At 34.4% G+C, this 27,424-nt stretch overlaps 1 protein-coding gene across 1 annotated transcript in view; it reads left to right on the plus strand.

Moving 5' to 3' along the window:
• Positions 1-27,424, plus strand: part of LOC150103221 (solute carrier family 66 member 2) — a 456,400-nt gene that overhangs the window by 66,662 nt on the left and 362,314 nt on the right. Inside the window, exons 2-3 of the mRNA XM_090397709.1 lie at positions 8,353-8,409; positions 23,065-23,211. The gene's annotated coding sequence lies outside the window, so the exon portion shown is untranslated. The remainder of the gene's footprint in view (positions 1-8,352; positions 8,410-23,064; positions 23,212-27,424) is intronic.

Here is a 27,424-nt window from a genome sequence, read left to right on the forward strand (position 1 = left end):
ATATCTGCAAAAATATCTGCATTTCTGAAGTTTTGGAATTTATTTGGAGTATGATAAACAATTTCTTTGTTTATCATAAAAATAATTTATCGAATTTGTCTTGCATGTTTATTTATACCATATGTTATTAATATCGCACGTTTTAATATGGTTCAGACACTGATGTCATATTTTCTCCCTCCTATTTTCTTTCATATTTCTCGTATGTGAGTCTCTTGTGTCTTTTATGAACTCTTTTATCTTTAATTCAAATTCAAGTTAAAAATGTATCTTATTCGAAGGGTCTCACATATGTGGGCGTACAGTAATTACTTAAATTACACACGTCAATGAAGTTTAGTAACATGATATTGAAAACTTAATTTTTACATTACATTATTCTGACGTGCTCACTTTAGATTTAGATTTTAAAATTTTGCTTGACATCACAGTTTAATGATAAATAATCATTATTCTCTTGCACGCACGCGCGCACACACATACACACACACACAAGTTAAAACCCGATTTTATGATTTTTATATGGCAAATAATTATTTGAACTGCTTATTTCTAGAAAGTATTGTAAGGGCAAGAAAACACCGAAGTGTAAAATATGCATTCTTGAATATATCTGCTGATCTCTACATTACATAATTTTGCATCATAGAAAGCAGTAATCGCTCAGGTTCTAGATTTCTCTACAGGTTTATTTTGGAATGTTTTCTGAAGCAGTATACATGTATAAAAAAATTAACATCGGCACTTGAATTAATTAAAATATATAGCTCAACGTTAAAGGGCATCAACTGGTTATAATTATTTAATTTTAACATAAAAATTAAATAATGTTTATGTTAAAAATTATTTTTAATTTTTAAAAATAATTTTTAACATAAAATTTTAACATCTCTTCAACAGCCTTTTAATAAATAATAATTACGATATTCATTGAAGTAACACAAAAATGTAAATATAATTACTGATTCAGATATAAACATCGTCCTTTTTAGTAGAGCGTGAAGAGTATATTTTATGTCAAAATATAAAATTATCATAAATGGACATGCGTACATATGCTGCACAAAAGTTCGTGTCAAATACGAATGCATGCTTTAAACTGATAATTCAAAATAAATATGTTACGCTTGAGTTAATGAACGAATTCATTTAATTCGGTGAATACATCTATATGTTGTTATATACATTATAAAATAATATAAATATGAATATAAAAGAATATAAGCCCTTTTAAGATTTTTTTCCATATGACGAGGGGGGGAAAGGATGATTATTATTTTACTTGTGTTGTATCAAACGGGTATGAATAAATATATGAATCTAATGAAACATGCCAAACATATCCATTTTTATCTCACTTAAGCAGTTATTCACATCCACATGTCCATATGCCTTTCCTTTGAGGTTAAAATCTTTTTTGTTTCTCTCTTTCGACTATTTTCTCTCCTTCTTTCTATATTTTGTTTCTTCCTTCCTTCATCTGTCTTTTTCCCCCCTTTCTCTTCAGTTTTTTTTCTTCTTCTCTCGCAACATATCACTTGGGTCCTGCAAACGAAAGCAAGAAGGAAAGAAACATTTTACCATTTCCGTTTTTCTTTCATTTAAATTGTCTTTTCTCTGCATTTCCCGAACTTTCATCTCCGTGTAAATGCATGCTACGCTATTCTAAACGGGCTGATGGTTGTCTGTCGAGTTCCCTGTAAGCACCTCTCGCTGACTCATTTCTGTCACTAAATATGAATATCATTATTGGGTTTTATTGGGGTCGTGGCCGACATAATTGGCTAATTACGTGTGACAACAAGCGACGCGACATCACGTAGACCGTCACGCACGGGATTAGATCGCGGGGTGTGCGGGCTCTCCTCCTTTCGGATCGATCTCAGAACTGCGGGAGATAGACTAGCGGATTGATGGCTTTATAAATATGAACAGCTGAGATGATGTCAAATTAATGCCGTAGTCTCGGCTCATGGGCAGCCGTTTAGTAGAACGCTGACGATCGTGAAGAGAGGAACTGGGGAGTTCCATGAAGTGCCGGCATAGAGAGAATATCCGATGTTCGTTTTACTAGGATGGATTCAAGTCAGATAATGATCAAACTGGATGGTAGGGCTACTGATCCGATGAAGACATCTTTTTAAGTAACGAACTCCATTTCTTGCACAAAAAAGAAGAAATTACGATAATCAAAAAGTCTTTTTTTTATGGTTATATTTAATATGTATTCCATTTGGAAACATATTATGTGCACTTTCAACCATATAAAATTCTATGTCACAATACTGTTCATAGAATTTTAATCTCTATATAATAAACTCTTGATTTTAATAAAAAAATCAAGAGTTTATTTTCAGTAAAACTACAATATGCTGATTCATCTAGGTTAAGAATCAAAGTCTGATGTGCGGGTGTCCGCAAGTATTGTTCAAATGTTCGTGAACTGAACCTTAGCAGTGGTAGTAGTGTACTTAAACTCTGCACAGTGTTTTATAACAGACGAGGAAAGATAATACAAACCTGTTTAAACATAATACATATTATTTTTCTCGTTTCCACTAAAGGTGTGATAAGCATTTTTCCCGCTTGTTCGTTTAAATATAAATAAATGGAAAAATATAAGAACAAACTCCAGCTCCGGTATAAATATCAATATTATTTCACAAATGAAAGCTTTATAGCTTACTTAGTTTATGGATTATTGCTCATATTTCATATTTAACCTGCAATAATGTGTGAATGGCAATGTACATAGAGGATATAACTAAATGATGATATTGCAAAGTATAATGTATAATGTACTTTAGCAAATAGCATTCTTGTTTTGGTAAAAATTATTATCACTAAGAGAATAACTATTTTTCTTATTAATTTTTAATGAGAATCTCATATACGAAGGTTTGTTAACGCCTAGCGCATTAGTTCCACGAGGGGCGGGACAACTTGGAATTCCTTATCTGAAGACCAAACATGGTTTGATAAGCATTCCAGCCATACCACTTCTCCCTCCAATAAGCAAGGTGGCAGTTTCACAACTATTGATAAAAATAATATTAACATTTTCCATAACCAGTAATATCACAATGATAATGAAATCCACAGTGTGCTGGTAGCAAAAGCTTTTCACTTGACCATTTAAGCGGGTAACCATGCAGATAGGTGTTAAACATTGAAATTATCTTTCCTGCTTAAAGAAATAAAAAAGAACAGTATTTCTTTGGTACACTAGACTCTCATTAGTTCTCTTTCGTCGTTCAAAATATAATTGCAAGCAAAAATAACGGATATCTGAAAGAAAACAGTTTATCACAACTCCACTCTTCATTTCAAGTTCATACTTTTCTGCTGGCCGCAGATTGCATGATCCTAAGAAAATATTGCACAATACACGGCAGACTTTTAGGCAATACCCATTGGCAAAATCAGAAATAATGATTTGAGCAATACACTTAAGCAATAGATTCATTTCAATACTATTGCGAATTTTCATAGTATTTCAGCTGATAAAATATTTTGAAATATTTAAAAATTAGATAACTCGGATGAAATATTGTCTTGGAAATGGATATAACTGGAGTTGAGAAAAAATATCGGCAAATATGTCGTGAAACATAAATCATCACCTTAAATCATATTCTGTGATTATGAAAAATGCAGAGAGAGAGAGAGAGAGAGAGACACTAAGTACTATAACACATTTACAAAACAAGAACTATGAGAGGTGGCAGATTTTTCATTGTGTTAGACGAGATGTAGACTGATCTGAGAAGAAGCGTCTGTGTGACTAACCATGAAGTGTTTTACGAAAATTGGCAATAACCAAAGTGATCAGAAAGTGACGCCGCTCTTTGTCTTCGATTGTGAGGGTATCTTCGATTATTTTGCAACATGCAGCAAAAGGTCAGTGCAGAGCTAATATGTGTTCCTTCAGTATCATTTCGAATCCATACAATCGCAAAGGAATATTTGTTAGCTCCGCTTATTGTGTTCCATGGTAATGCGGAATCATGTGACCATGTGGTGGGATCTCTCAAGCAACTTCTGAACTGAAATGGAAATCTCTTGTAAAACTAACCGAAATAAGGTATCGTAGGTGTCATAGAGTGGCGTCTTCTTGTTCTTCTATTGGCACTACAGCCCCATGTAGGGCCTTGGCCTCCCATTTTTTTGGGTTTCATAACTCACTACGAAGTGGGGTCGTTACCCCCACTCTCAACCATGTGTAATTGTCTGTGAAGCGTTGTGTTCTTAAGACAGGTTTGCCTGCTTGCGGGAGGAAAAACCTCAGATAAACTGGGAAGAAAACCCTGCAGTTCACGCTCAAGACCGGCTAACTTGGCTATGTCTGAGAAATATCCTTAAGCTCCTCGCGTCGGCGACGAGAATCGAACGCAGGACACTCCTTTACCAGTTACATGGTTGCGTAGCGCATAACCACTCGGCTAACCGCGCGGACAGAGTAGTGTCTTACAGATAGTAAAAGCACTGCTCTCTAGATAAAATTTTCCGATTACATGTGTACTAATAATTTTATGACATGAATTAAGTTTAAAAAACGTGATAAAGAAAACAAAATCCATGTAGCTGCTGCTGGTTTGTTTCTCAATTCAGTTGTATAATCTGTATTCATTTGGCTGTTTTCATGGTTTTTGCACTTTGTAAAATTTAGTTGTGGTTGTTTGAAATTACGACGCAAGCAACAAAGTTTTCGAAAACAGCAATTTTGTCGCTCTTTTCGGCGTCCTATACAGTAGGAATTTAGATATGAGATTTGGAAAAAGATAGATAGATAGGGAAGGAGGAAGGGAGAGGAGAGAGAGAGAGGGAGATAAAATGAGGACATGTTAATATTCTGAAAATAATAAATTCTCAAAACGTGTCATGGTTTCCTTATGGACATTTCGAAATGAAGATGTTTTCAATGTTGAATGTATTCTCAGTTTTTAAGTTTACAACGGGAATTAAAATCTAATACTTGATGAAGTAAAATATCTATATATATCACTTAATAATAAAGACAAAATGGCAAACAGAACAGCAACACACTCTGCACTAACCCAAAGCTGATAAAATAAAGCACTCATGCAAATGCACCATCTACTGCATTTGCACGCCTGCAAATGCAACGAACTGTAGTGCAAAAGGAAAGTATTTCTTGTGTGAGAATTAAAAAAAAAATCATTTTGTCTACTTTATCATTATATTTTACTGCAATCAGCTAATATTGCAGTAAGGATGGAATAGTTTAGGTCGGCCAGTAACTGTTTCCATTATACTACAGTATAATATCTACGCTAAAAATCAACAGATATGTTAACTACTACAAGAGAATTATTTTAAAATAACATTTAGAGAAAAGTAAAGAGATCTGGAGTGGAGAGTCAACGCCTGACCGAGATCACAGTTTACGTTGATGTTTTTTCACTTGGTGACAAAATAAATTATACTGGACAAGAATATATTGTTTATTTCTTTATCTAAGTGTAAGCAAACAAAGTTTGCGCGTGAAGTAACTTCACGACTACGCTACTTGTATATAGAGGCTGTCGACTTTACATCAATTGCCTCAGTATTCCACAAGAGTCCTAGAGCCACAATCCCTTTGGTTGAGAATGTATTTCGCAGAAGTTCTTCAGTTGTTAATCGAAAAATATGCTTCGTATAAGACCATAGCTTCTTTTTCTTTCCGTATACCTAATACATATTGTTGAATATTGTATAAATCTATTATTAAATGTAAGTGACCAGAACCAGCAATTTAAATTACTTGCAATTGATAGTGATTGAATTATGGCCGAAGCAACTAAGGCTAAGAGGCTTATCTCGATTACCAACATTGTGTCTCTGGCCGAACTGTCTATTCCGCAGGAGAGGTAAAAAAAAACAACTAGTTTTTGAAAGAAAAAATTTTCATCTCCGCATGAGAGCTGCCAAACTATAGCTAGCAGTCGATTTAATGTTATGTCAGTCATTAAGTAATTGTACTTCTTTGATAGTTTTAAATTGAGAATGAGAAAATCTGATTATCTTTTTGGATAATCAGATTTCGTCATTTTTCATGGGTTGTGCTATTTAGTCTTTTAAAGTCATAAATTTACCATTTGTTGCAGGACTTCGGAGATGCCACAATCCACCAGCCTTAAAATGATGCATCGATATTCTGGGTGCATAACTATTTTTTTTTTTTAACTCAGTCACACTTATTTATGCCATTAATTTTTATAATCCGATTTTGTCATTTATTATTGTATTTTGTTGTATCATTGTTTATTATGATGATTATACATTTATTAGTGTATTTTTTTAATATTTTGTATTTTTAAAATAAAATAAAATATAGTATATTTTGTTTTAAAATGCTTGACGTGTGTACTTCAAAAGTGCGCTATATTCTTTTCCTCTCAGAATAGCTCTGTATTGAGTTTGTTTTTTTAGAATAATAATCGTAAATACCTAATCAGTTGTACTCCGTTATTCCAATTTGAAAGATGTCATTTAAAGTAATAGAATAACAGAAGTGGTTCTAAGTTATAATAATTTCCAAATAGTCATGTACTCAAAAAAGGAAGGAGAGCCTGCAATACTATGCAAATATGATTTAAAAAGACCCCGTGGAAGCAGTAAATTTAAGAAATCACTCCAGAATCTGTCAGAATTGAGATATTGCACAACTTGCAGTCTACTAATAGGAATTTCTTGAAAGGTGTTTTTAATAAGAAGGGTTAATTTCTCCGCATATTTATTCAATATTTTATTCTTATTTTCTAATTTATTTATTTGTTAATATCACGGGTATCTTATATTATTTTATGATGTTACATTTTGTTAAAATTCCGTTTGCCCTTATTTTGATTTTTTTTTTCCCAAAAATTTCTCTTCTATGATACCATTCTGAATTACAGAATACAGAATTTCTGAATTTTAATTATCCTTAAATAACACCATTAACAACTGAAACACAGAATTAAATAATTGGAGTAAATATAATACAAAACAAATAATTAAATGGATTTCTAATAAGAAACGTCTAAAATATTATATAATCAATGCTTCGAATAGTTTTAACTGAAATAAATAAACAGAAAAAACAAGAGAAATGAGAAAAGAAATGGCTGCAGCCTTATTTGTACGTTACCATAGTCTATCATCCATCATTCAAATCCGCTGAAACCCTTTCCTCAATTATAGCTCAGATGATGGCTCATTTATTATTTAGTTTGCTGTTATTCCGAAGACCATCGAGATATCGCCATTACCCCCTGCCTACCCCCATCGTTCCAGCCGCACAAGCAGCTGTCAGCAGGATATCAGATAGAAACAAGCTGTGATCCTCCGTGACAAGAAGACGCTACGGGCGTCCTATAGGCTGTGGTATGAGAGCTAATATGTACCAGTCATCAATTACCCAGGCCACCAGTGTGGATTTCTGATTAGCTTTAAGGCTACTCTTCTGTAAGTATGCAATAAAGAGAAAACTCATCTGTTCTCTTTAATATCTTCCTACAAGGGCTAATATCGGGAAACAAATTCGGAATTTCCTTCTTCACCAATAGTTCCACAACCATGCCGCAAGACATTAATAACAAGTAGATGACCTAATAATAGCATTCATGTCTAAGTATTTCCAAGTTGTTGTATTCTTCATTCCCTTTAGTTTCGTTGGAAGTCATCATTTGTTTGCTAATACGTTTAAATGCCTGAATGCTTTCATCTTTGTTTAAGACGCCATTACCTGATTATTCCTTTCGAATTAAAGAATTTCAAGAAGGAACACACACACACACACACACACACACACACACACACACACACACACACACACACACACACACACACACACACACACACACACACACACACACACACACACACACACACACACACACACACACACACACAGTTTGAATAGTTTTATAGAAGCCTAAAAGCAAGAGGCTAAACTTCAAATTAATTCCAAACCGCATTTCTTGTCTTGTAGATAATTGTGGGTGACACCCGTAATTTCACCGCAGGTTTTCTGTAACAAAAGCTTTATTGCGGTGAATTATGCCATTTTAACAAAACCGAACTCAAGATGCACTTCTCATACACACACAATAATAAACTTCATAAACAGTTGGTAGTTCACTGATCTAATTGACTTTGTTATCTCTTGAACTGCTATTCATTTAAAATGAATTTAGATGCTTTAAATACATTTATTTACAATTTATCCATAGGTTGCACTTTTATATCCATGTAAGTAAATGTAACGATAATGTTTATTTCTATATATTTAAAATGTTCATATTTATTTAAAATGCGTAATTTTTTTTTTAAATAAATCAACACGGATATTAATTTGACTTGCAGATCTATCCGAAATCAAGGAAACAGTAATTATTACAGAAAGGTCATGCATCATTTTAGGTAGGTCATTTGTAAACATCTAAAGATATACCCTTCCCAAAATTTTTCCTGCTTGTATTCGTAATAAAATTTTATTCGTAATAAAATTTTATTCGTAATAAAAGATTGAAATATAATAATGGTCTTCATGCTAGAAATCTTGGAGATAGAATGGTTCCAAGAGTTCTCTAAGATTTCTATCATGAAGCAGTGTTAGTAGACAGAATCATCTGCTGATACACTTTTGGAAATGAACACTGTTTCATCGAGTATATGCAGTAAAAATATTAATCTTTTCTACTCAATTTCTTATTCAATCTAAGGCGTTTTCCTCTTTAACATCAACTTCGCACACGATAAGTTGCAAAATTTTATCACATCAGTGCCTTTGCAATTAGCAAGGTCAGTTTATGAAATCGAATTTTTTATAATATAGGGAGATGAAGTTTAGGGGGCACATTGCAAAAGTAGCTAAATCAGCTCATCAACTCGCTTGGTTGTTGAAAAATACCTTGACGAGCAGAGACAAGCAAGTTATTGTACCTCTGTACCGAGCCTTGATAAGACCTCATCTCGACTACTGTGCCCAGATTTGGTCACCTAGGTTCCTTCTTGATGGGGATGAGGCGGAGAGGATCCAGAGGCGAGTGAATAAGATGATAGCGGGTCTATGGAATGAACCATATGAGAACAGGTTGCAGATTTGTGGGTTGCAGAAATTGGTTGATAGGCGGAAGAGGGGAGATATGATTGAGACATTCAAATTGCTAAAGGGTTTCTGTAGGATTAAGTCAGAGGATATTTTTGAGATCAGGACTGGTGGTGGGAGAACTAGGGGACACCTATGGAAGCTGGGCAAGAGTGTGGTTATCAGAGGTGTTAGAGCTGGGTTCTTTACTTTTAGAGTGGTACATGAGTGGAATAAGCTGCCAGAGTCTGTTGTGGATGCTATGACGGTGAGTAAGTTCAAGGTATGATAGATACTGTGAGAATGTCGTATAGTTGTGTGGACATAATGTTTAGGGCCTCCCTCTATGAGTCCAAGTACTCCCTGGAGTCGCCCGTAATAATAATAATAATAATAATAATAATAATCACGCGCACGAGAAGTGGCAGAAGCTGTAGCTTAGTGCCGTATATAGTAGTGTAAGCAAGGTTTGGAAAGAAAGGTCCTATTGACATTTCTCTTGAAAAGAATGCCAGGGGCTTTAGTTGGGAAAACAAATTGTATTCCGTATTCTATTCAATATTCTAAAGATAGTTGGATGGAAAGTGGAAGAAGAGAAGCAAGTTCGGCGCATTTGTAACTCATGGAAGCGCATAAAGCTGAAACAAGGAGTCTGTGAGACGATAGTGAAATGTCATTGAAAGGGAAAGAATAATTAATCAGTCGCACCGTCTCCTCTGCACAGATCAAGAATTTTTAAGGAGTTCCTTCTTACATCGCACCTTGGTGTTCTAATGTTTGACAGATTTGAGATTTATACAAAGATAATAGGTGGTAAGGGAAAAGTGGCGTCTTGAGCGTAATACCAACTTTTTAGGGACTGAAGAATCAATTTCTGCGACGTGTTTGTACCAAGAAATATTATAGAACATCAATCCAAGAAGAAAAATCCGATCCTGTCTAGTAACATGTATTATTGAAGGTAAGGGAAAGCGAATTGGGATGCTCTTTGGGAAAAAGAAGCAATACTGCATTGGATGATTTTATTTGTAATTAGGTTTTCTCACCATTGAAGAATGCTGTGGAGATCCATGTTTAAATACCGATTGTTGATCTTAAAATGGGATGTTTGGTCCCTATAGAGTTTGTTGAATGAGTAGGGAAATAGAGTGCATTATCATCAGCAAAACTATGGCTATAGTTATTATTTAGCGTGAAGGAAAGTCACACACATAGGAAAAAGATGAATTCGAAGAGAGGAAGTCATAAGAGAGAAACCTGGCTATCCAGTTACAGAGAAGGAAAGAAATAGACCAAAGGATGACAGTTTACTGAGAGAGAGAGAGAGAGAGAAACAGCACAAATAAGTCTAAACCTTTTCAGAGTATATATCTAGTGGTGATGATGCACGCTTATAGATTTACTGTGAAACTAGAGTTGCGAAATCCGTAGTGCTTGTCATGATTTAACCCGTGTATCTCTAGGTAGCGGAGAAGTTGACAGTTGGTGACTTTGATTATTTTGGAGAGGACTAACATGAATGCGATGGATCGATAGCAATGGAATCTTCCTTTGGAATATACTGAATATAAGCGTATAACCTTGCTTCCATGTATTGGAATAGATACCAATTGAGTATAAAAGCGTGTAGAGTTAATACATGCTATGGTAGGAGGTATTCGTCTTTTGTCCTGTGCAGGGGTTGGAGTAGAAATGATGCCTGGAGGTCAGCTTCATCTTTAGGTGATGTAACAGAGGTGCTATCTGAAATGAAAAGAGAGAAAGAGAGAGATGAAAGCACAGGTGAGCATGAAGTTGCGGTTGATGGCCCATAAAAAACACCAGAAGTCATGCATTCCGTTTGAACAAGAAGCATATCGCATCGCCTACAGTTTAGCTCTTTCAAAGTCAAAAATTTGAATTTGTCGATAGTTGTTTTTCGACTGAGTCTGATGTTCTCACAAATCACTTGCGTTATGTTGATTTTTTAACTGTACTGATACACCTATTGGTAAAGCATGGCTCGAAGGAATTGAGAGTGAGAATTTTGGATGGAGTGAAGATGAAGGTTTTCATTCTATTGAAAATTATTTCTGTAACCCGCTCACAGTAGATGTGTGAATCAAGAGAATGGAAGCAGTGGTCTGACACGGAAAGGAGAGTATAAGTCTCGGATGTGGGGCCAAGCGGGATGATCTCGGATAGACCTGGAGAGACCGGTTATGTGGTATTCGGAGTGGTAGCCAGACGATTTGGTAGCTTCCGCCTTGGTCGGTGGAACTGAAAAAAAAAAAAAAAGAAAAGAAAAAAAAAAAAGATGACTTCGCTGCTTCTGTTGAAAAAAAAAAATAACGTGTCAGGGTTAATAACATAAAGAGGTCAGAACAATTTTCAGAGTTTGAGGAGCACTAGAGAGAGAGCAGATGAACGTTACTGAATGGTTCAGTGACACCGTAAGCTAGAAGAAGTCAGAAACAGAGATTCTAGATTTATCATTCCTTGGAAAGCAATATCGATCTCCCAAATACATAAATGAAAGAATCATACAGAGCATAATTTAGATAGTTATGGCTAACTGTGATTGTTGTATCTGTAGCCGCAATTTGGGATTCACTCAAAAATACTTGGTCAGAGCTATGCTGTGATGTAGCCCAGTCGGTATAGACGATGCCTTTGGTTGGAAGAGGCTAAGTACGAACCCCATCTAGGACATTTGATATCTGCATTGAATGATCTCCCGAAGAATGAGTATAGTAATCAGGCTTGTTTAAAGTAGGCGATTTTAAACTTATTTCCAGCTCTCTAAAAACTAGAGAACCTTTCTTTGTCGTTGTTAGTTTGTTTAAATTTATCCTACCTAGTTACACTTCTCCAATTGCAGGAAATCGGGTGCGATTATGGAATATGAAACTTTTGTGGCCTATAAATGAAATCAGTGATTCATTCTTTATATGAATCCCAACCTGTATATTCATATAAAATTCGTCCATGTATTTTTTTTTATGAATCCCACCCATAAAGGATCATAAATCTATAGCGCATTAGTATGTAAATGTAACGTCGTGGGTGAGCTAAGGATCATTTATCCGGAAAGTAACTCTGCTAAAGAGAGATCAAACACCGAACTTTATTCAGGCCACTTCAGGTCTCAATAAGTAGATTGGTTGTCTCACACCAGGCGATGAAATCATCTCCAACTAAAGGGTCTTGCAAATCTCCATGCCGTTTTAGTATTCGATCCCACAACCTTTTATGAAAAGTGCCGTACAGCTAGGCCGTTAAACATCATTTGAAACAGTGTACTGTGTTTCAAATGGGAATGATATTCCTGTAATTCGGAGAAAATCTCTGTAAGTGATTAAGACTCCCAAAAACCATTGCTGAGGAAATGGAAGTGCACAGGTGAAATTGAGCTTGAGATTCTGCAAGTCATGCCTAAAATAAGGCAATTCCTTAATAGCATTGGCCAACTCATTGCCACGTCAGACCTAGAGGATCTGCTTTTACGAGTAAGATGCGAACAGCTACATACAGTCTCATCCCATGAGTGATTTTACGAAGGAACCTGCTGATGTTCTTTTTGAATAATCTGTTAAACGACTCTCCTTACTGGGTGAAGAAGATTATTTCCAGAGTTCGTTTTAAGCTATCGACGTACTTGACCTCGCAAGCAACTTTTTAAAGTTTTATGCAAAAATTCAAATTGTTCGAAAGCCAATTTCAGTGTTTATCACATGGGAAGCGCCAATCTGAAACATAACTATTCCTTTGTTTAGAATTACGTAGCAATTAAGGCTTTGAAGCCAGTGTATTATGCTAACTGTGTCTATTTATTGGTACAAAAAAGTGATAGTTATTCAAGGACACGAAAAACTTAATGGTTTCGTTTCCTAGAATGTAATAGCATAAAATAAAAGTAGATTACCATTTTATTAATAAACAAATATCTACACTTGTTTTTAAATGAATCGATACCGGGCTCTCGCAGTTCACTGGCAATAGATTCGAATGTGGCGTAGATATCAATAGTCACAAAATCTAAGAACAAGAATAGTCTATTTTCTTGTAGTCACACAATTTTAAGCAAAGTATACTTAATATTTGACAAATAACTTTCATTTAAATGATAATAATTTTAATCCTTTCATTTACTTTTAAAATTCGGTAAAACTAATGAAAATTAGCAGTAAAATACTTCCCAAATCGTATTAAATATATCATTCTGGAAAAATGCATATAATAAAAAAATTGGTTAAACTTATTAAATAGCAATATTTTATGAAAGAGAAACAAATAAAATTGTCTTTTATCCATGTCGTCATCATTTAAATATTACTCGACTGAGATATATTATTTGTCATTATCATGAAGGTTTAGTCATAATCATAATCATATGAATTAGAGTACGCTTTTGCTAAAAAAAAAAGAAATTTCATGTGCAGAAAATATACTTTGATTTCTGTGAATATATATATATATATATATAAGTATAACAAAAAAACCTTTAATAAATTACGACTAGTTTCATAGGTGTTCCGACTTCTTCAGGTTAGTAAGAAATAACATAAGACTTATAAAAATAACAAGGTAAAAAACATGGACTTTCCAGCTTAATAAAAAGAAGCAGAATAGTAACAATCATATTTGAATAGGTGACTGCGTGCTACCGTTGGCATGAGTTGAATGTGTGTGACAGCTAATTTTAGAGCGCCGGTATTGGATTACTGCGCTATGGGAATCAGGCAAATTGTAGCTTAGATTGTTGTTCAAGTGTGAAGGGTCCAGAACTATTTCTTTTGATTCTATAATTCGTCTTTCAAATTCATCCTTGCATATATATAAATTGGTTGTGCGGTCCCAATCAACTTGGTGTGGCCGTTCTTCGAGGTTAGAGTTTGCGGAGAAGAGAACATGACTGGAAAGGGCCCTCGCTCGTGTTCTACTGTAGGAGATGTCACGTCTATATTTCTCAAGACGAAGTGAAATAGATTTATCTGTCTGGCCAAAATAAGGTCAACCACAGTCGCACATAACTTTATGAACACCAGGAAAATGCAGTTGGTTGTGATTTAGTTTTGGTCGACTCAGAAAAGAACGAAGTTTTGGCAGAGTAGTATAGTCGGTCTTTATGTTGAATTTCTTCATAATCCTAGATAGTTTTGGGGTAAGAGAGCTGATAAATGGTAACTGTATATGAGTGATAGGGTTGGAGATTCATCTTCTTGTCTAGGTTGTTGGCGTGGTCTCAAACGTTTAGTGATGTTAAGAGATGAATATCCATTATTTAAGAAGGTGTTTTCAGGAAGTTAAGCTCTGTTTGAAGGTTTTCTTCTGTGGAAGTGAGACATCTTGCTCGATGCGAAAGGGTCGAGATGATGACCAGTTTCTGAGGAGGGAAGTGATGAGAAGAGCCATGCAAATATCTATCAGTGTGGGTGGTTTTTCGAAAAATTGAAAATTTAAGATAGTCAGGTAATCTAGTCAGATCTAAGAAGGGGAGAACGCCGTTAATCTCTAGTTCTGATGTGAATTTAATGTTCTGATGTCCATTATTTAAATGGTTTAGGAAGTTTTGAAATGGATTAAGAAACAGTTCTAAAGAACTCTTTCTTACAAAAGTTTCTTACCAAAACAAACTGCGAATCTACTTAGGATCGATGCCATCTTTACTATAAACAACAGTCGTTGTCCTACAGATAATCTATCTCCGACAGAACGAAAAGCAATCCACCAGCTGCGTAACAATAATGACATTATTATCTTACCTAAGGGAATGCAACTGTAATCTTAGACAAATCTGACAATTGTTCAAAGATTAATAACTTATTAAGTTCTGATACCTATTCTATTCTAGAAAGTGATCCCACAAGAGAACTTCATAACCGTACAAACAATCTTCTGAAATCTACTCCTGAACTTCCTACCCCTCATTCCTCGTTTGTACGGCCTGCCTAAGATCCACAAGGCTGACACTCCTTTAAGACCAATTGTGGAAGGTATTGACTCACCTACGTACAATCTGTCTAAATATCTTGCAGCTTCATTAAAACATCTAGTTGGCAATTCCTCCTCCTTCATCAAAAACTCTGAAGATTTTCATCTCAAAAAAAAAAAAAAAAAAAATCTCATAGACTCTGACAGTATGGTGAGTTTTGACATCGTGTCTCTTTTTACGAATGTACCTACAGATGAAGTTCTGACTCTTCTTAAGGACAAGGTTTCTCAGAAAATATTTGCTCTTCTAACTCACTGCATCAATTCCGGCTATTTCTGCTATGAAGATAAAATATATAAACAAACAAGCGGGTTAGCTATGGGCAGCCCTCTATCCCCAGTCTTAGCTAACATTTTTTAGAAGATTTTGAAGAGTGAGCTATTTCTATAGCTACTGTAAAACCTAAACTGTGGTTACGCTACATTGATGACGTCTTCCTTATCTGGGAACATGGTTTAGAGGAACTTCAAAACTTCCTAAACTATTTAAATAATCAACATCAGAACATTAAATTCACATCAGAACTAGAGATTAACGGCGTTCTCCCCTTCTTGGATCTAAAGATCAGTAGATTACCTGACTATCTTACATTTTCAATTTTTCGAAAAACCACCCACACTGATAGATATTTGCATGGCTCTTCTCATCACTTCCCTCCTCAGAAACTGGTCATCATCTCGACCCTTTCCCAACGAGCAAGATGTCTCACTTCCACAGAAGAAAACCTTCAAACAGAGCTTAAATTCCTGAAAAACACCTTCTTAAATAATGGATATTCATCTCTTAACGTCACTAAACGTTTGAGACCACGCCAACAACCTAGACAAGAAGATGAATCTCCAACCCTATCACTCATATACAGTTACCATTTATCAGCTCTCTTACCCCAAAACTATCTAGGATTATGAAGAAATTCAACATAAAGACCGACTATACTACTCTGCCAAAACTTCGTTCTTTTCTGAGTCGACCAAAATTAAATCACAACCAACTGCATTTTCCTGGTGTTCATAAAGTTATGTGCGACTGTGGTCGACCTTATTTTGGCCAGACAGATAAATCTGTTCTCTTCTCCGCAAACTCTAACCTCGAAGAACGGCCACACCAAGTTGATTGGGACTGCACAACCAATTTATATATATGCAAGGATGAATTTGAAAGACGAATTATAGAATCAAAAGAAATAGTTCTGGACCCTTCATACTTGAACAACAATCTAAGCTACAATTTGCCTGATTCGCATAGCGCAGTAATTCAATACCGGCGCTCTAAAATTAGCTGTCACACACATTCAACTCATGCCAACGGTAGCACGATAGTCACCTATTCAAATATGACTGTTACTATTCTGCTTCTTTTTATTAAGCTGGAAAGTCCATGTTTTTTACCTTGTTATTTTTATAAGTCTTATGTTATTTCTTACTAACCTGAAGAAGTCGGAACACCTATGAAACTAGTCGTGATTTATTAAAGGTTTTTTGTTATACTTTCTCGGGTTGTAGTCAGTTAAATTTTAATTTTATAAATAAATAAATATATATATATAGCAATAGTCACAAAATCTAAGAACAAGAATTAATTTCCGTATCTATTTCTCATTTTCCAATAAATAAAGATAATTTTTGTCCCCAATACAGCTACATCTATTGAAAACCTTATTTTCTTTGTTCTCATTGCTATATCCTTGATCAGTAGTGAATTTTGTTTGTAGTCACACAATTTTAAGCAAAGTATGCTTAATATTTCATATCATATTCATATCATATTTCATATCATATACATATATATATGATATGAAAGAATTCACCAATAAGATTATTTTCACTGCATCGATAGTCATGCTCTGACAGCGTATTCTGTGGTCGACTGTTCATTCGCAGATTGGGATAAAGACATTTTTTCTCCCTAAGATGTACTATTTCCCTAATTTTACCTATCTGACTATTTTAATGTTTACTACTTTATTGTGAAAAGTTAATTTGTTTTAATCCACGCTTTTTTTAATTATCTTAAATGACTTGTGTTCTCGCATATATTCTGAAAAATCTCATTTTGTTCGAAATCTCTAATTAAATTTTCTTTATTCACTTTCTATGAAACACTGTAAAGGAGATTAATAAAAAATGTCATTATTAAGACACTTTTATGGATATTCTCTGTGCATCTATGTGGTTTTTAAAGTCCAACTATAACCACTATTAATCTCGTTTGATTTCTACGAGGTTGGCATCGAGCTACTCAATTCTATTTGAAGTTGAATGCTTTCTGACTACAGCAATTCGATATAGTCAATACTATTTTCGCCAACCAATCACACAACAACTCTTGTTATCTACAACCCCGTAGTTCCTGGAGACTTATTTCTCATCGCAATGTTTACATGTGGTGTCGACACTGCACTGCACCAAAGCTCTTGTGGTGACTTCTCATCTCCCGCCGTTACTGAAGTCTGCTGCCAGGCTGATAACGTGCTGTCTGTAACACACATCGCTTTCTCTCTTTCTTTCTCTCTCGATCTCTCCACCCGGAAATTCTCGGATCGGACGGATTATGGCTTCGCTGATATATTAAGCGTCACCTCAGAGCAAAGCCGCTGTCTCGGGAGAAGTCACACAATCAAGACGGAGGTGCAAAGTATTTGACATGACGTGGATGTTTACGGGCTTCATCAGCACCCTCTGTAATTAGGATTAATGATGGTAGCAGTCAGAGGAGATACATAGGTAATAAAGTGGCATATATTATCGTACCGCTAAATGGCAAATAAAAAATACCCATTCATTAAATTCCATAAATGAATAAGTTTGAACGGGAGGTACAAAATAACACTTCCTTATTTCCACCATCCCTGCCTCTTCTTAAGTAAATATCCCTATCTATTTGGACCAGATGTGAATGAACACGCTTGTTGCGTATAGCAGCCCGCAGCCCACTGCAACAATTTACACCTCCTTCTTGGATGCCTACAATGGCCAGACTCAGAGAGCTCGTATAAGCCAAAAGATTTCTAACCATATTAGTATATAAGGTGTATATTTACAGTACAAGAGCAGTATAACAAGTGTTATTGTACTGCATCTAATAATTTTACGTGTAATTTATGTTTAATTTCACTATATATTACATTAATTCACTGCGTCGTTTCACTATTTCACTGTATAGTTTTCCTATATAATTTAAAAAGAAATTTTGTAAAAGTTAGTTTGAATGTATTTGTGAATATCTTAAGATTCTCATCTTAAGATATTCACAAATACATTCAAACTAACTTTGGCATGGGCCGATGAATTTCATCGGCCCATGCGAGACCACTGACCTGCTTACTGGAGGGAAGGCTTGAAAAAAGTTCCAGAGTCTATAGAGCAGAATTTTCTGATTATGTGAAACATAAATAACTATAAAACACCACAATTAAAAATTTTAACTCTCTTATCCCACCCATGGTAATAATGCACTCTAGGTTTATTGCCTCTTATGGGTGGGAGGCACGCACGCGCACTCACACACACATGTAATACGAGAAAAATTTAATATTCATAAGAAATAGTAAAAGGAGATTGAGGACTATCTGAATTTAAAAGTGACTAAAACAATCAAAAGAATTAAAAACAAAATGAAAATAGCAATATTCCATAATATTGCTATTTTCATTTTACTGTCATTTTACAGACATTAAAGATATTTATTTTGTAAACCTACTTGTTCTTGCCAGAACACCATGACATATAAATCACTTATCTTTACTACTTAAGTGATTTTTTATTATTTTTAAAAGTGGGCGAATTGACTAGTTCGGAATGTTTTACTCGAAGACTTCGATTTTCTCTTCATACGAGCAACCGAAGCAGCCCGAAACATCTGCAGAGTGAAAAGCCAAAATTCTATGAAGAAGAGCACTTGGTTGATTCAAGGTCACCGACATCACTCGTGAAGTCTTCTCATTCTAGATGATCATTCACGGTGATCCTGTGAACTGGCGTCAAACTGAAGCCGGTTCGACCACAGGCGCTTAGACTGTTTGCTGAATTCGGTATTCCTAGGGAATATTGTGCAAGAGTGCCATCTTCAACAGTTTGAAAAGTTAAACAAATGTTAGCCACAAAGTAAACAACAGAACACCGAGTCTGTAGGGAAGTCTTAGCTAATCTCTGGCCGAAGATTTCATCAAATAAAGTATTATCTGCGATGAAATTCGCTTCGACAATCCGAAATAGAAAATTAATATATCAAAAAAAGTAGAAAAAGAAGCACTTCTATTCCGGCCGATAAGTCTGTTCGAGAATAAAGTCATGTACATTTGGTGGAATTTCGAGGGCTGAGTTCACTTGGAACTGGTCTTAGGTGTGCCTTCAATGCCGATTTCTCTTTTCAACCACTATGCGAATGTCTGCTGTTCTACATGAGGAATACCTATCATTGGTCAATCGAAAGCAGGCCCCTTAAACGAGACTACGCAGTCACTTCAGAATCAAAAAAAAAAAAAAAAAAAAATTGAGGACTGAATATTGAGCAACTCCTTCACCCAGCATATAGTTCAGATCTGGTAGCGTTTGACTCATTTTTTCTCCTCGATCGATGGCTCATTTCTTGTGGACACTGCTTTGCCAATTTGAAGGAATCTAAACTATTGGCGAAAGTTTTAGTCTGCAAAGACCACCTCATGTATCTTAAAATGTTTCATAGTCGTAATAAATTACGACTATGAAACTTTTTTTTACATTTTTTTAAAATAGTATTTGTTTCTATGGCTTTATGAAGTACTAAATTAAAAATATCAAAATTTCAAACTAATTGTACTGATTTATTTTGAAAATCTTTATTGTAACATATCATTAAGGATTATGTTAGAATAAAGATTTCAAATAAATTATCGAAGTACTGTATTTATTAAACTAAAGCTGCAAAACGTAGTACATTTTTTGAACTATTTCCAAATTTTGCCATTGCTTATTAGGATCTATGCAAAGTTCGTTTAACGAAAAAAAAAAAAAAAAGATCAATTTTAATGCACACTATGTGGTAATTCAATGGTGGAACTACTATGGTCAAGACTTACTTTGGTTCCAAATATTAGAATTATTAGCAGTGGCGGCTCGTGGCTTGAAATCGTGGGGCTATGTATATTTCGAAAGTTGCAGCCCCCCCCCCCCCGATTTCAAGCCACGAGCATACACGTATACACTGTAAGCACAGTGTATACGTGTTTGGATAAAATATCAAAATTATGGTAAAAATTTAAAAAAAAATTAAACATGAAAAAATATTGTTTATTATTGATAAAATTATACAGTTTAGTATAATTCAAAATTACTTATAACTAAAATCTATTATCATAACCCCAATAATGTTAAAAAATAAAAACTATAACAAATGTTATGTCTTTAATTGTAATGTCCAAATATTTAAAAAGATGGAGTAAACACGATGAGCACTACGAACACTCTACTACTACTGCGCAAACTGCATATAAACAACAGTGGAACTTCGCGACGGACAGTGCCCCATTACGCTAATAGCTCGTATCTCACTATGACGTGCATATGCTTGCGCGCGTAGCAAATACCAGCAATGTGACACTGTGGTAAACACAGTGCTGCTAGCGTCCTTCGCCCTCCTAAGTGCTACAAGATGGATTTTTATTATTTTTTTATACAAAATAAGAGAATAGTATAGGATTGTTGATGATAAAATTAAATATTACAAGCGAATATAAATAAATTAATAAATATATTTATATATCGAGAAAAATTGGGGTTGCTGCAGTTTCGCAGTGCCTATGTACGATCCTCCCCTGGGTATTAGGAGGGAGAACTGAGATAAAAAAAAATTAAAAGTATTTTATTAATTTTTATATTTCATTTAACTTTCAAATCATCTTCAGTGATTTTATTGGTACGTACGTACAGTAAATTCTATTGGATGCAACACTAACGACTGGACGATTTCAGATTGTCGTTACAGTACGTTCTTATATGAACACTGATGTTGATTTTTTATTATTTTTTCCCTAGTTAAATAGGAGAGATTTGATCCAGGAAGATATAAGTAGATTGACTGTCTATGAAAATGAGTGAGGTTTACAATTAGTGATTTGTAAGGATTGACTGCTTTTTAAATTGTATAATTCCACTGTACGTAACCTTAATCAATACTGTACACATATTTGGTCGCCTAGTTTCAAGAAAATTAACAGATTCTGAAAAGGATCCAGAGAAGTGCAATAAAAGCAGTGGCAGGTCTTTAAGGATGTGAGGTTGGGTTGAGAGAATGCCATCCGCAGAGACTAACTGATAGAAGAAGAGGGCAATATAATTGAGGCAAATAAGGCACATCTTTTGCATTAATCTGTACAGATCAATACACAATAAAATAGTTTTAAAGTGGAGAGAGGCTGGAGAAAAACAAGATACCATCCTTGAAATTTATATAAATAAAGTATTAATAAGAGAATGAGATGCAGAGTTTTATTTGAGAGAGTGAGAAGCAGAGAGTGGACGAAATGTATTGCTTGAGAGTCGAGCAAGTGCAAAAACAGAAAGCAGTTTGTAAAGAATGGTCTGATGAATGTTGCATTTGAAAATCAGGATCTCTCTTGATGAGTGGTCTTTTGATTCCATGAGAGGTAATAAATGTTTTTCACTAATAGCAGTTATTTCAAATATTTTCTATTTTGTAATTCATAAAAGCATTAACGACTATTTCTTTTTGTTGTTTGTTTAACGGCAAATTTGTAATACCATGTTGTTCTTATTTCTTAATGGAAGGGGATAATTTTCCTTTCCGCCTTCTGAACTAATTACTGGTTATTTCTAGTTATTTAATGTATTTATTTTAGATTGTTACAGTACTTATGTTGAAGCTAGTGTTCATAGAAAGACAGTAGCAGAATGTGCATTAAAACAACTTCGTCTTTTAATGCACATTGGTTTTTAGGTACGTTTAGCAAAATGCGTAAGCACCTATAATCATCATTTTATCAGCAACCATGGTCAAGTTTTGCCGAGACTTCATTTGGTATTTGGAATCGTTACATTATTTGTAGAGCGACTGCACTTTCTTCTTCATTTGGACAGTTTGAAACAGCGAGACAAAACTTGTCTAAATTATTCAAAATGATACATAATAAATAACTGCTCAAGTTAGACGAAATTAATATATTAATAATTATTATATATTAATATATTAATTATATAATGATAATTATTATATATTAATATATTAATTATATAATGATAATTATTATATATTAATATATTAATTATATAATAATATATTAATATATATTAATAATTTGTTAATATCTGGAAGAAATTTAATAAAATTTAGTACTTAGGATTTCTATATCAAAATTTGTCGAGCAGTTTCGAAGTTGACTTCAATCGACCATTTATAGTGATATGATTAAGTGAAGCAAAATTATATATCTAGAGTTCATGGGCGAAAAATGGGTTGTTTGATTGGTCATATTAATCCATTCTGATCAATATAAATCGTTTCGTTTCAAAATACAGTCCGCTACTGGATATTTCGGTTCTCGCTGCCACAGTGATTCTTCTATATCTTATCTCATCTAAGAGTTGACCTTAATTTATTAATGATGACCTTCTAAAGCTTTCAAAGTTAAGTTAACAACGATTAGCCAATTCGATCAATCTTAACACAAAATTCTAATATTAAATCATTCAGAAAATGAAACTGTGAATGATTTTTCCGAGACTTCATTTGGTATTTTTAGAATCGTTACATAATTTGTCGAGCTACCCCACTTTTTTCTTCATTTGGACAGTTTGAAACAACGCGGTAAAACGTGTCTAAGTTATACAAAATTATATTTAGTAATCATATACAAAAGGAGTATTTTAGCAGAAATAAAGGTTGATATGGGAAAGGTTTTGGTAGAGTCTGTTCTGCCATCGCTAATTTGGATTTTCTCCTTATTTGTAACCGTAACACTACAAATATATAAGAAAATAAAAATATGTCAATATTTTCACTTTCCTTCTTATCTTTTCAGAAAACTGCACTCAACTATTTCCTTTATTTGTTTTTTGTTGCCACTATGAAGATCTTCGGTATGAAATTTTTGCTTGCAACAGTCTGTTCGCAAAATTCTCACACATGGAATAGATTTGCTACAAAAAATGAGAGAAAAAAGAAAATGGTAAATTTTTATTTTTGGTTTTTTGTTTTGTGCAAATATTATTCAGAAATATATGCTTTATAAAGTTTCTGGCAAATTTAAATATTGTATTAATGAGGATATTAAATGTTAGACACTCAAGCCTGGAATGTTTTATATACTCGTATGATGAATTTTATTAGTATAACTAATATTAATAATTTTATTAATGAAATAAATGATCGGCAGAAAAGCTGTCTTCTAAAATTTAATTTTTTTGATTATTTGCCTTCGAATAGTGGGATGTCTTATGAAGAAAGACAAAATAACCTCCCTCTCTCTCTCTCTCTCTCTCTCTCTCTCTCTGCAGAGAGAGGAGCTGAACTAATGTTATTGAAATATTGATACAACTCGTTGTAGGCATTAAACAAAAAAAGAAAAATTAGCACTGTAGTATTTTTCAGAAATAAAATATCTATAGCTTGAAAAATAACAAGCCATAATTTTTTCGGAAGAAATCCATTAAACTTATTGATCGATATATTACGATCTTTACAGATAGACAATAAACCGAAATGCATGTTGTGAAAAGGAGTTGGCTGTTTGCCCATTTCGATTTATTAAAAATATATTAGTTACAATTATTTATGGCATAAATTTATATAATCAATTTATTTACTAAATAAAATTTATTAAAAAATTATTAAAATGTTGTTCATTGACTGTATATGTGATTTCGTAGAAATAAAGCAGTTTCAGAAGAAGAAAAAATCCTACTCTGCGTAAGGTTTAGCTAACTTGATTTTACTTAAAATGGTTTTGAAAATTATCATGTTTTTAACGTATTCGAAAACGGGTATTTTCAGCAGAGGCCCATGTATTCCGTATTTAAAAATGGACGGAACTCTTCGAAATCAAGGATAGACCACTAATAGTTCCGCTTAGTGTTCAGCTTGTTAAGTTTGAACCCGCAGAATCAAGTAACACACACACACACACACACACACACACACACACACACACACACACACACTGCGTTTGGTTATGATGTTGGATTAATCCCACTATTTGGTTTACAATGAGTTACCTATTTGTCAATCACCACTCTGTGAGCAAAAAATCTGCACACCCTTATACAACTTCCAGGGATGACCTCCTGATTCTCTCCTTACTCATCATGTATCGAAAAAGTTATTTTATATCAATCTTATAGAACTCCTTTAAGTAACATATAAGTTTCTATCATGTCCCCTCTTTTCCAACTGTCAACTAGACTTTACAATCCATACCTCCCATCTGTCCTCATAAGGAGCATTCCATAGGTCTGTCACCTATGGAATATATCCTCTTCGCCACCTCCTCATATCCAAGAAACTTAGTGGACCAAATGTGTGCATACATACAGCCGTATCGTAGCCTTATAATGGAAGCCAATAAGAGTATAATATCTATTTCTACTTGTCAATATATTCTTCAGCACCCGAGTAATCCTCTGAACCACTTTGCTAACTTTTGCAATATGTCCTTTGAACTTCAACTCTCTGTCCACCATACAACCCAGCACCATAAGTTAAGTACAAGTATGTAATACTTGTACTTATTTTTTAAAATGTTGAAAAATATACCTTACATTTTTCAACATTATGACAACAATTATCCTTCTTTCACAACGCTAATTTATTTAAATCATCATGCAGGATGTTAATGGCATCACCATTAACAACTATTGTCTCACCAGTTTTGCATCATCAGTATCATCAATATACAAATCGAACAGCAGTGGCCGTACAGAAACTTCAGGCACTCCACTAGTCATCCTCATTTTCCTAGATTCCATTCCCTGATACTGCTTCCCTCAAACAATCCTGGACCACTTTCCACACTATTGTTATCCTTTTCTTGTAGCTACTTATGCCATGACACTACTCTAAACTCCCTCCTAAGCCTGTCATAATCAAAAGCTTTGTAATTCCACACAAATCCTTTCCTGACTAAGAATTCCATATGTTTAACAACCTCATAGAACAAGACTGCGTGGCTACTTTCCCAATCGAAGGAAGAGTAGTCACTGTGATTACGAATACTTTCTCAGATACTATTACTAGATTCAACACTCTCAAACCCCCTGGTTCACCTAGTTCACATGCCATTTCAAGTATTTATCTCATAACTTTTTGTGGCCTTAATTATTTATTTCTTTAAATACATAGTCTTTTAAATTGATATTTATATTGCACACTCATGGAAAAAAAAAGTATAATTATCACAAAGAAAAAATCTCGCGGGTTAACAAGTGTTTAACTGAACTTCTCTTTTTTATTGCTCAATGATGAAGACGAAAAAGTTGCCATTTTTCGCCATAATTAAAAGTATCTTCACTGATATATCGAGTACGCAGTACCTTTATGTAAGAAAGAGTAAGTTGACTTGTTTATTAAATTAATGAAGTTATTAAAGGTCATTCAATGGAAAAGATACTGCATTATCAAAGCGACAATGCAATCGCAACACAATTGGTGCTCTGATTTTGACAGCAACATTTCAAAACATCCTTTTAAAAAAATAAAAGGTGAGTTATTGTACGTTTTAGATTCTGGTTACTTGCATATAGAAGTTATTTGACCTTTTTTCGATAATTATGCCATAAATGCCATACCAGAAGTGATTTTCGGATCCTTGTCAAGTTCAATTTTTTAAATCCAGTTTTTCATTATACTATACGTTAGCTGCTTCAGACAAACAGGAGAGAGCGAGAGAGGGTACTTTATTTTAAAAATGGACTTTAATAATTATGATTTATTTTCTCCGAAATCCAGTTCTTATTGTGTTTAAATTGATCACTACATTTTTAACTGACACAAGCGCTCAATGTGACATCTGTTGTATCTGTTCAAACGGTTAATGTTTCAGTATAGTTCACGATTTCTGCTTTTCAGAGCAACTTGCGCACCACCGCCACCACATAGCAACGTTCTTCATATTCGTTTATCACGTGGGTTTTATGTTTTCGGCCTTCTCTCAACTCGCTGAGATTTCACTGTAATACTAATGGTTTGCTCGGGGAGTCCTAAGGGTACAGCTACAAAATGACTTTGATGAAGTCGATAACCTTCATTTAAAGAAAGTACACTTTCCCCTTCCCTCCCCCCCTTCCTCGAAGCTGCAAGTTTGCCAAGCTGTAATTAAGGAGGCCGAATGATGCAGAGTAGAAAGCAGGCCACATTACAACGGCTCGTTAGCACGCGTTGTTAATTTAATCTGTAGGAGTGTCTGTAGGGTAGGGCTGAGAGCCTTTCACTGAATTAATTATTGTGGTTTTTGCTGAGCGCTGAAAGTAATGTAAGATTACAGCTGTTAATTATCGAGCGAACACTGCCGTCGACTTAGTAGGCAGCGACAGGAACAGCATAGCTCATTAGACAAATAAAAACACAAAACGATTTGACTTCTGCAAAAACCTATATTGCAGCTTTGGGTTTCTAATGTTTGTTGTCAGAAAAGGGGGAATATCTGTGTGGTACGCATAGTAATGATTATCTTGCCTCTCTCTCTCTCTCTCTCTCTAAACAACTTAAATAAAGCTCGACGATGTCACGAAGGCTGTAACAGACTTCAGGAACATCATTATGTTCAAATAACTTTGTCTGAGAAGAAAATTAAAAAAAAAAAAGAGTAAGGGCTTTTGTATTGAATATTTGACTTGACTTGTTCACTACAAAGTCCAACACTGCAGTGACTAACAGAACCACCTTTAAATATTCCTATTATTATTCTTTTTTTCTCGAAATTAGCTTATTCGGTGTATAATGTACTCAACAGCAAAGAAACCGATTTGTTGAGTTATTGTTCTGTATAAATATTTATATTGAAGCATTGATGCTGTGTATTATGTACCGTAATGCCGACAATTTATCAACTTCATAGTTGATAAATTGTCAGTATTACTGTTATTGTTAGCTGCATAAATAGTACATGATTTCGAGGTGAAAATGCACATCTCTTGTTAATTCTCATGTTTTTGGTTTAATGATAAGGAAAGTTACCACTGCAACTAATACTACGAAGACAGTATATTATGTCTCTTAACTGTGTGTTTTCTGGCCTGCTTGCCATTTCTTGGAGAGAAAATCCAGAGGTTCCCAAAGAAAAATGCTACGATATAAAAGCGACTGACTCACCTTCAGTTGAAAAGCCTTTAAGGTTCTTCGCGCCGTCTAGATAAGACTCAAATGCAGTCTTTCTAATTAACAATGGT

Source organism: Typopeltis vanoorti, chromosome 9, assembly GCF_054136105.1.
Source record: "Typopeltis vanoorti isolate ZY-2024b chromosome 9, IOZ_Tvanoo_1.0, whole genome shotgun sequence".
NCBI classification, from domain to species: Eukaryota; Metazoa; Arthropoda; class Arachnida; order Uropygi; family Thelyphonidae; genus Typopeltis; species Typopeltis vanoorti.